Below are 11939 nucleotides of genomic sequence, written 5' to 3' on the forward strand. Positions count from 1 at the left end.
ATTCTCGGGTTCCTGTGAAGCATCTCTAGTTGAAGAAAATGATATGGCGTTAGCTGAAACAGACCGTGGTTCATTCACTTTAAGCCGAGCTAGATTTTCGTTATTTTGCAGCTTATTTCACGTAGCCGAGTGGCAGAAAAGGACAATGCTGCGGCTCTACATCTTTGTCATGGAACTTCTTCGTGACTAGTACCATATTCTAGTGTTCAACTCTTGTTATAGCTCAGGATTCGACATTGAGAGATGGCAGTTATAGCACTGCCCGATCACGAAAGGCTTAACGTCACGTATTAACTCTCTGGCTCCTTTGGATCACTCTGTTGAATACAATCATGTGGCTTTAGATGTAACTGAATACTGAAGATTTTGGAACCGCAGAAATAAAAAATATAATCATAATACCCATAACCTTCCAGGGTACTGAACCCTATAAACATCCGAAGTCGATGCTTTAAGATTATCATTAACCTTTTAAGTATAAACAAAAACGTAATTACATTTTCAAGAATTAAAATTATACCCAGACTGATCGTGTTTTTTATGCCAGTTATAATGCTGTCGCTCAGAGAAATGAGGAGATATCAATTTAAAAAAAAAAATCCTGCTGTTAATAATTTCCCTCAATTACAAAAAAGTAATACACTGACACGTACATTTTTAATATTTAAAGCAAAATGACGAACAGAAAAGTAAAGTTGACCCTGGGTGTCTATTTTCATAATTTTTTCGGTAATCCCTTCACACCCATTACGTACTAACTGATTCCATTTTCCCTACCTCTAAGCGACTGAATTCAACTTAAAAAATACTTCTCGCACTAAAAGAGTCTTTCAAGGCCTATCCAGCTAAAAGTGTTTGCCAAGCTGAATAAAATGTCATATACTGTATAGTAGGGCTGGTATACAATATATAAAACTTCATATGTCTGTACCTGCTAATCTTTTATTCCATTATATCTAACTATCTAAGTTGCATCCATCTAATTCCTGACGCTTCATCCTAGGCAAAAGGATCAATTTTTTTTGCCATAAAAAATAGTTCTGTCCACATATTTCACTCTTCTTCTAAAGGATTATCTTTCATCATCCTTTTCTCACACTTCCTTCAATCCCTCTCGTTCGTTCGTTCGTTCATTCGTTTCTTCATTCCTTCTTTCCTTCCTCCTCCAGGCTTGTGCCCCAGTGATACAGGCCAGAGGCTCCTTAAGACCAAATGGGCCTATCACTCTGGTTACTAGTCTTCAACTTTCTTATCATTCTCATCACCTATCCCCATTCTCTTTATTTCCTCTCTTCCTTGATCGGGCCCTCCTTTCTCTTCATCTTTCCCCTCCTTTCTCTTCATCTTTCCTCTCCCTTCTCTTCATCTTTCCCCTCCTTTCTTTCCATCTTTCCTATTGTTCTCCAGTTCTTTTCCTCCAGTTTTTCTTTCTCTTCATCCATCTTCTTTATCTTCGTCTTTCCCTCTTCCCTCATCTTTACCATTTTCATCTTCAACTTTCTTTTCATTCTTCTCCTCCCTCTTTTCTTCGTCTCTCTCCTCTTTCTCTTCTTCCTTTTCAACTTTCCCTTCTTCGTTTTTTCTTATCTTTCCCCTTTTATTTATTTTTTTTATTTTCCCTCTTCTTTTTATCTCTATCCTCTTTCTCTTTATTCTCTTCATCTCATACTCGTACTTCTTACTGTTCTTCCTCTTTATCTTTACTCTCTCTCGATTTTCTCCTCATCTTTCTCTCCTCCCCTTGTTTCTCCCTTTTCTATCCTCCTTTCTGTTCAATTTTTTCCCCTTTCTTGTCACTCTCGTAATTTCTCCCTATTTTCTACTCCCTCTTCGTTATTTTCCTCCATTTTCTCCATTTTTCCCCTCTTCTACAAATTTTTCTCATTTCCGCTTTTCATCCCTCCTGCTACATTAACTTCATTTTTCTTGATCATCTGCTTCATACTGTTACTCTGCTTCTTATCTCTCCTGGTATTCTTCTTCTTCCTCTACCTCTTCCTCCAGTCGTTGCCAGGTCTCATCATCATCATCATCATCATGACCAGAAAGTTGGTACACGTGTGTGGATTGTGCAATGTGGAAAGAAAGTGAAAGGACCAGTAACTGTGGTGGGAACAAAGAGAGATGAGACCAGAAAATGTAGAAATAAAAAGATGCGAGAACAATAATAGGAGTAGGAATAAAAGATAATGAGAATAAGAACAGCAATAGTGGTTGGAATTAGGAGGAAATGAGAAGAAAAGCAGGAAGAAAGTGAGATGAGAGGAAATTGAGGTGGAAAGTGAAAATGTTGGCAAGAAAGCAGAAAACTAAAACGCAGTGATAGACCTTGAAACAAGAAAGATTTTATTTTTATTCATTTTTTTTTTTAATGCGAGGAAGAAGGACTTGGTCTCCTGCTGACTCACTCTCAGCTGAATAAAACCGTCTGTCGTCAGCTGAATAAAACCGTGTGTCGTCAGCCGGAAAAAAAAAAAAAAAAACCGTCTGGCGTCAGCTAAAAAAAAAAAAAAAAAAAAGGTCTGGCGTCAGCTGAATAAAACCGTCTGCCGTCAGCTGTATAAAACCGTCTGACTTCAGCTGAATATAACCGTCTGGCGCCAGCTGAATAAGACCGTCTGGCGCCAGCTGAATAAAAAACCGTCTGGCGTCAGCTGTATAAAACAGTCTGGCGTCAGCTGAATATAACCGTCTGGCGCCAGCTGAATAAGACCGTCTGGCGTCAGCTGAAAAAAAGATAAAAGAGTTCGCCTGACCATCAGACAGCTGACGGTGACAAGTTACAACACTCAGGCTCCTAATTTCATTCAGCTGAATAAAATCGTCTGACATAAGCTGTAATAGAATATTAAGGAGTTGTCTCCATCATTAGGGGGCTAACCACATCATATTTCATTCGTCTTGCTGCCAGGTGATTTTATTCAGTTGTTGGGTCTCGTCGGCTAAAGAATCTCCCTAACACCTTTTCCTATGCGATTTATTTTGCTTATTACACCGCACTGTCCTATTCTGTGTTATATAAATCCTTCATACATCGTCATGCTCTGCATAAATAACGTACAAAAGGATACTGACCAGCCATATCCTAGAATAAATCGCTACGAAAGAGATGTTTGGGAGTACCTTTACCCGACGAGAATACGGGCCTAGACCTAGAGCTCGACTCGTAAAACTAATAAATAAACGATATCGAAGAAAGACAGGAAAAGAATGAATAAAAGGAGAAGAGAGAGAGAGAGAGAGAGAGAGAGAGAGGGATTGGAAATGGGAGAGGGAGAGGGAACAGGGGCAAAGGGGAAGTGATGATGTGGGAACAGATGAGGATGTGGGAGAGAGGTGGGCCAAGGATGGGGCTGAAGAGATGGGGTGTGACGGGGAAGTGAGAAAGATGGGAGAGTAAGAGGGAGTGGGGATGAGGAAGGAAGAGGGAGATGGGAAGAGGAAAGAAGAGGTAGAGGGGAAGAGGAAGGAGGAGGGAGAGGGGAAGAAGAATGACAGGGGAAGGGGAAGATGAAGGAGAGGGGAAGGGGAAGGAGGAGGGAGAGGAGAAGGGGAAGGAGGAGGGAGAGGGGAAGAGGAAGGAGGGAGAGGGGAAGAGGAAGGAGAAGAGAGAGGGGAAGAGGAAGGTAGAGGGGGTGAGGTAAAGCGGGTGGATGAGGAAAGGGAAGAGAGAGGGGTTAGTGGCGAAGGGGTGACGTGTGGAGGAAATGAGGGGGGAGAGGGGAGGGGAAGAGGACAGAAATACGGGAGAAAGGGGATAAAAGGGGTGAGGGAAAGAGGAAATGGGGTAAGGGAAAGAGGAATGAGGGGTTAGAGAAAGTGGAAAGGGAGTGTGGGAAAGAGGAAAGGGGATGAGGGAAAGAAGAAACGGGGTGTCGGAAAGAGGAAAGGGGGTGAGGGAAGGAGGAAAGGGGGTGAGGGAAGGAGGAAAGGGGGTGAGGGAAGGAGGAAAGGGGGTGAGGGAAGGAGGAAACGGGGTGAGGGAAGGAGGAAACGGGGTGAGGGAAGGAGGAAAGGGGGTGAGGGAAGGAGGAAAGGGGGTGAGGGAAGGAGGAAAGAGAGTAAGGGGAAGAGGAAAGGGGGTGAGAAAAAGAAAGGGATGATAAAAAGAGGAAAGGGGTGAGGAAATGAGGAAAATGGTGTAAGGAAAGACGAAAAGGTGACGGAAAGGTGGTGCTGAAAAAGAGAACTGACGAGGGATGAGTCGTGACAGAATGGAAGGTGGGGTGGGGGTGATTCAGGTGGGGGTGGGGGGTGATTCAGGTGGGGTGGGTGTGATTCAGGTGGGGTGGGTGTGATTCAGGTGGGGTAGGGGTGGTTCAGGTGGGGTAGGGGTGGTTCAGGTGGGGTAGGGGTGATTCAGGTGAAGTGGGGATGATTCAGGTGGGGTGAGGGTGATTCAGGTGGGGTGGGGGTGATTCAGGTGGGGTCGGAGTGATTCAGGTGGGGGAGATTCAGGTGTGATGGGGTGATTCAGGTGGGGTGGGGGTGATTCAAGTGGGGTGGGGGTGATTCAGGTGGGGTAGGGGTGATTCAGGTGGGGTGGGGATGAATCAGGTGGGGTGGGATAATTCAGGTGGGATGGGGTGGTTCAGGTGGGGTGGGGGGTGATTCAGGTGGGATGGGGGCGATTCGGGTAAGGTGGGGATGGTTCGGGTGAGGGGAGAAAAGTGGGAAAGATCTGATAACACAACTCGCAGGACAACAAACCCAGGGCAATAAACTTACAGCGACTGCCTGAAAGACCCTCAAAGGGATGACTTAAAAACAGGTAAGTTAACACAAAATACCAGTACAGTTCCATTAAACATAAACTGAAAATACAAGAGATAACTAAGAAACACGCGCAAAAAATAGACAGACATGAAAATTAAAACAAAATAACGACAAATTGAAATCAGAATGAAGGGCTCAAACTCTGATCGACAAACCCATACTCCAAACACCGCGATTAATCCAAACGACAAAGTGAAAACAACCGGACAAACACTATGCTACAAATCCACAAACCCAGACCCATATTTCGATTTATAAACTCGGGCAGTTAAAAGATCTACACCGATTACAAATGCCAAACACAGAAAGACAGAATTTGGTAGTCATAAAGACAAATTATAAAGACAAGCAAAAAAAAACGAAAAGTGACACTTAGAATATAACGCTTGAGAGAGAGAGAGAGAGAGAGAGAGAGAGAGACAGACAGACAGACAGACAGACAGACAGACAGACAGGCAGAGAGACAGACAGACAGACAGACAGACAGAGAGGGGGGGAAGGGGGCGTCTAACACCAAAATACAATTGTCATTTCTTATACTTATTAATCTGAACTTCCTGGCGGAATCCTGGAGGGAAAAATTGTATCCTCGCCCATTAAATGTTTTCCTAGATATAAACTCTAGTTTTTTTACACTACTCCCTACTCTCTCTCTCTCTCTCTCTCTCTCTCTCTCTCTCTCTCTTCATCCGTTCATCTATTTATCTATCTAGAATGCACTCAGAGAGCGCATACCTCCGCCAATGCCATTGTCATGAAAAAAGATCCGAATCTGGAACCGTGGAGATATTGTTTTGAATACATAAGATCCGGATCCGCCTCAATATTTAATCAACTGATCCTTGACCTATGACCTACTCTTCCACAAAGTTTTATTGAAATTCACAGAGAACTTCCGGAGATATTATACATGGGATCCGGATCAGGATCCGGATCGGCCTCAAAATTTTATCAATTCTTTCTTGGCCCATGGCCCACCCTTCCACAAAATTTCAACGAAATTCACTGAGAACTTAGATATCATGTGGACAAATAAAGAAACATAAATGAATACATAACCTCCTCCAACTTTGTTGGCGGAGGTAATAAGAGTATCCCTCCCTCCCCCCATCTACTTATCTGTTTATCTGTGTATCACTCCATCTGTTCGTCTGTCTATCCGTCCATCAATTAACGATATTTGTCTCACCGGCCATAAATCTATCTGTTTATGGACGTAGAGTATGTATGTATATATGTATGTATGTACAGACGTCGGAATAAGTTCGTTTCCTTTTCCGTGTTTGTAACACTGCTCGATGGAGAGCTACCCCCTCCTCCTCCCTTCCTCATAGTCCCACACTCCCACCCAACCCCCCCACTTTTCTCTCCTACCCCATAACCCCACCAGGTACCCCCCATACTCTCGCTCACAGCCAGCTAGGGGTTTCTGTACTTCAAGCACCTCTCTAATTGGGTGCTTTCAATGCTAGTATTCTGGTAGATGTCACCACCATTGAGACAAACATATTCCCCCCGCTGTTTATTAAGTATATTTTTCTTTGTTAAATATCTACACTGTTATGTGAAACAGTGAATCATAGTAATGTCATATACTGTAATATAAGTAATACAAATAGAACACGTATATATAACGTAGCGTGAATTGTTTATATTTATCATAAATGGAAATTAAAATATTAATGATGGAATATGATGGCAACCCACCATTTCAGTGGTCCTATATTATTTAACTTCTGCTACATTTAGTGCAAGTTAGGTTCTTAATACATAGTTTGTTCAGACTGTAAATTACGCCTAGTGGGTGTCTTGACTCATTCAGTCTATATGTGGGCAGAAATTTAATGTTGAGTAAATACTGGGACTCAACATTTTGCTCACTCCTTTCACCCATGCACACCACAAGACCCGCGTTGCCACTGTTTGAGATGGCCGTGGTGTTGCCCCAATGCCCCCTCAGACCCTCCAAAGCAATTACAGTACCTTACTTTGTCTAACCTAACCAGACTACAAGTAGCCTAGTCTAAATTGTATTATTTTAAGCATTAGCCCTAGTGCGTTTGTTTTGAAAACAAATCTCTCGTGAAGAAACTTGAACACTGGACTGTCTTGTGCGCATGCGTGAAGGGAGTGAGCAAAATGTTGTGTCCCAGTATTTACTCAGCATTAAATTTCTGCCCACATATAGACTGAATGAGTCAAGATACCTACTAGGAAAAAATTTACAAGCTGAACAAACTATGTATTAAGAACCTAACTTGCAATAAATGTAGCAGACATTAAATAATGTAGGACCATCACATCCATCAATATTATTTTAATTTCCGTTTATGACAAATATAAACAATTCACGCTACGTTATATATACGTGTTCTATTTGTATTATTTATATTACAGTATATGACATTACTATGATTCACGGTTTCACACAAGTGTTGATATTTAACAAAGAAATATATGCTTTTTAAACAACGCGGGGAATGTGTTTGTCCCAATGGTAGTGACATCTACCGGAATACTAGGCTTTTCAGAAGCACCCCATTACGTCTAGTCCAAACAACTAATAAATAGTACAGTATATATCATAAACCAAGTTAGGAAAAGATTTACCACACTGTGTGTGTGTGTGTGTGTGTGTGTGTGTGTGTGTGTGTGTGTGTGTGTGTGTGTGAGAGAGAGAGAGAGAGAGAGAGAGAATAAATCTGCTGTTAATAAATGTTGCAGTAGTAGACACCTCTTTTACACACACACACACACAGAATAAATCTGTTGTGATTAAATGTTGCGGTAGTAGACACCTCTTTTACACACACACACACACACACACACACACACACACACACACAAAGTGAGAGAGAGGAGTTCCAATGAAAAGTTAGGATCTTAATGACTATGCAGCCAATACCGTGGAGATACTTCTTGTTTGCCAGGGAATGCATATCCAGTTCACATTTATTCTAGTGTGCCTTAAACTTCTCTATTGTATACAACGTCCATGTTGAGTCAGTTTCATTTGGAGCAGACCTTGCCCGTGAAAAAAGTTTTCACGTAATTCTGCTGGTAAATTTTCTCATTTACGGTTTCCAACCATGGTTGTGTGCCGAGTCCGTGTTAAGAGTAAGCAACTTTGTATGTAATGATTGTGAAACCCAGTCAGATTTTAAACACTTTAATGAACTGACCTCGTAGTCTACGAGTTTATACTAAAAATTTCCACAACCCTCAGGCGAACCTGATACCTTAGTCTCCTGAACTCTTTTTAAATCGACGTATGTCTTTTTCAAGCGACCAAAATTCCACAGCAACTCAGGAAGTGGCCGTATTAAGGAGATATAGACTGTGAGAACAATCTCTTTATTCCCAGAGAGAGAGAGAGAGAGAGAGACTTGGAATGGTAAGAACAATCAGGAGAAATACTGATAAGAAAAGTGAGAGGAGAAACTGAATTAGAGAAAAGGAAAACACGCAGGTGAAAAAATGGAACAATGTTATAGAAGTGACACACACACACACACACACACACACACACACACACACACACATACACACACTCACAAACGCACACTTTCTGAATATTTGTCGACCTATCTGCCTGTGCCTGGCTGCGTACTGCCCCTCCTCTCTCTCTCTCTCTCTCTGGAAACTCTGTTTCACCCCGTTTCCTTTTCCCTCCTTCCTCTTTCTTTATAACTCTCTGCTCAGTCCCTACCTTCCTCCCTCTCGCCTTTCCTTCGTCTGTCTCCCCCTTTGTCACTCCCTCCTTACCTCACTCTTCTTCCTCCCTCAGTCACAACTTTGTCTTACTTTTTTTCATTTGTCACATGTGTTACCTTTTTTTCTCCATTACTCTCTCCGTAATTCTTTACTTGTACTAAACCCATTTTCTTCACTGCTTTGTTTCCCCATTAATAAGTGCATGCTCTTTTTTCTCTCTCCTTTCTCCGTCTCTCCCTGTCACCCGAAATTTCTTCTTTCATTCCGCTCTTCCCACTGTCTTACCCTCCCTTCCTTCCTCCCTCTCCCTCCCCTTCTCTTCCCTTCTTAACATCCCCCTCCCCTTTCTTGCCCTAATAATTAACCTGTTTTCTTCCCACCAGTAATCTCAACTTTCTCTCTGCAGATTTCTCTAATTTCTCTATTTCTCTCCCTCCCTTTTCACTTGAATGTCATTCGTTCTACTCAGCCTCAATGCTTTCGTCTTATCCTGCTTAGTTCTTTCCCTGCGTCCTTGCCATAATAACACACTTTCTTCCTCCTCCCCGTTACCTTGTCTTCTTTTCTAATTTTTCTCATATTGTTCTCAGTGTTCCATTCCGTAGCTCGCTTTCCCACTTTCTCCTTTTATCCCTATTTCTATGTTAGCTCCATTCCAATTTTCTCTCAGCTGTCTCCCCTTTTGTCTCTCCTTCCTGTATCCCAGCCTTCCGATTCACATCACCCTTTTCTCTTTCCCTTTCACACTGCTTGTATCTCATTTCACCTCTCACTGTCTCTTCTTCTCGCTCTCTGTTTCTTAACTCTCGTTGTTCTCTCCTTGCCTCTCCTCTTTTTACTTTCTCCGTAACTGCACTCTCATTTCTCATTATTCCACTCACTCTCCCTCTCCGCCTGTCGCCCCCTGTCTTTTAACTCTCTCTCTCTCTCTCTCTCTCTCTCTCTCTCTCTCTCTCTCTCTCTCTCTCTCTCTCTCTCTCTCAGTGCAGTTTTTCCTAACTTGGTATATGTATATACTGTGCTATTTCTTTATTAGTTGTGTGGTGCTTGAAGTACAGAAACCCCTGGCTGTCTGTGAGGGAGAGCATGGAAGGTACCGGGTGGGGTTATGGGGTCGGAGAGAAAAGTGGGAGGGTTGGGTGGGAGTGTGGGACTATGAGGAAGGGAGGAGGAGGGGGTAGCTCTCCATCGAGCAGTGTTACAAACGCCTTAGTCCACAGAAAAGGAAACGAACTTATTCCGACGTCTGTACATATGCATGTAAGAATGTATCAGTTAATGAATCAACTCGTTATTCTAATGGTTTGAACAGTGAAATCAACAGTGCAGTCAACTGTTGGATGGAACAGATATTCTATTGTCTCAGCTATTACCAGCAAAGTCATCAGACTATGTGTGTGTGTGTGTGTGTGTGTGTGTGTGTGTGTGTGTGTGTGTGTGTGAAATCCCTCCTCGGTGACTTAACCCCCGCATGCTATAAATTAATATTAGTCTGAGAGCTGCCTACACGCAGGTAAATTAATTAGCTCCATTGCAGGTACACTCATTACAAAAGCATTGCTAGGACTGGCGAGGGAGGTCAAGTCAGCCCGGAAATGAGGTCATGATCTCTCTGAACTTTGCAGGTATATATACAGTTCATTTCACAAGTCCGTGGTACAATGAGAGCAACATTGGCAACGACTCGACAGAAAGCATGATTTTGAAAAGGATTACACTCACACTTGGAAAACCCGCTCACTGGGAAGAAAAAATCAGTTTGTATAAATCTTTCTTTTGAACAGCTCACGAGACTACAATGACATAGCTATGACTTACTGTGGGTTATAGCGAATCGAGTTATACGGCTTGACGCAACCTCTCTATAATGGTCAGATTATGGTGTTAACTATTTATTATGTTTATTTATTTTTTGTACGTACACGCACTGATTTTAAACTTCTATAACAGTAACTTCACACACACACACACACACACACACACACATACAATTTTTTTCTGCACATGACGTATAATAAACCCTACGGCGCTTTTAACGAAATGTACAATCACGAGCTCTAGTTCGTCGACCTTTCTCTGTCAGCATTCCCCTGAGAACGTTAGACACTATCCTTGTCATAGTCTTTAGTTGTTTTATACTGCTATCACGAAAAAAAAAAAAAAATCTCTCTCTCTCTCTCTCTCTCTCTCTCTCTCTCTCTCTCTCTCTATATATATATATATATATATACATGACACGCCTTCCATCATAGTAGCCGGAAGAGAAGTGTCAGTGAAATCTTGATCATAAGAATAGCCCTACTCTAAATATAACTTGGTATTCACAGCTACAACACATTATCCCAAGAACGTCATTTTTGTTATGCTAATGCTACCGGTCCCGCCAAATCACAACACTGAGCTTGTCAGAAACCCTTCGTTTGTAAGAGACAAATGGAATTTGTTTCTAACATATTCACTACTAAACTCTTAAACTGAATGTAATCCTCTGGTGGTATCATGAATAAATCATACAGAAGTGAAGGGGTTAATCTATTATTCATTTTCTGCAGTTGTCTGAGAAGATACAAAAATATATACTGGGTGTAAACATTCAGCCAAGTATTCTCTCAGGACCTTTTGATTTACTCTCATGGACCTTAATCTTTTGGCGGTGGCTGGAGTGGAATACTGCACTACATATATTACAACCATGAAAGGGCAAATGTCACAGCATCAATCTGTTATGCTTCAATGACTCACTCACCTGAATTACATCGCTTTGTGTCAGCTGCGATGGAGTACTGGAGTTGTTCCGACCTAAAAGTGTTCAATCAGGGCCATGTCGTTTTTTTTATATTGGTTATTTTTTATTTAATGATAGCATTATACGCCGGTCAGCAGACAATACATTCCCACACGAATATCTTCTATGATAAATCTTTTTTTTTTTTTTTTTGGTCGGGATAATTCTCGTATTCTGATTCAGCAAACGCCAGACGATTTATTCAACCAAGAGTGAGTAATAAGCCTGAGTGTTTTAATACTCATCCCATTACTTTTCTCACCCTTTAAGCAATTCAGATATTCTTTTTCAGCAATTCCTGCTGAAACTAGGTGACTGAATTCAGGTGAGAATGGGCCAAAGGAGCCTGAATGTTGAGTGTGTTACAAATACTCATCATTAGTTTACAACCATTGATGAGGAAGACAACTGCTGACCTACTTAGAGACGGTGCAAAGGAGAGGGGGGGGGGAGTCAGAACGTCTCAGTTCGAGTGATTGCCTTGACATTGGCACAGGGTTCCAGTGGAGGTATTTCAATCACGTAATGCCATCAAGAGTAGTTGGTTTGTCACCTACCACTGAAAGTACCGGCAGGGGGTAACGTAGCCTCCACACTTCGTTGTACGTAAGATGAGATTCATTGGTACATCTTCCCAAACAGAATAGTGGACTAAGGCGCTCCA

Source organism: Coenobita brevimanus, chromosome 1 (genome assembly GCF_032717465.1).
Source record: "Coenobita brevimanus isolate Jiangsu-jjx chromosome 1, ASM3271746v2, whole genome shotgun sequence".
NCBI lineage: Eukaryota > Metazoa > Arthropoda > Malacostraca > Decapoda > Coenobitidae > Coenobita > Coenobita brevimanus.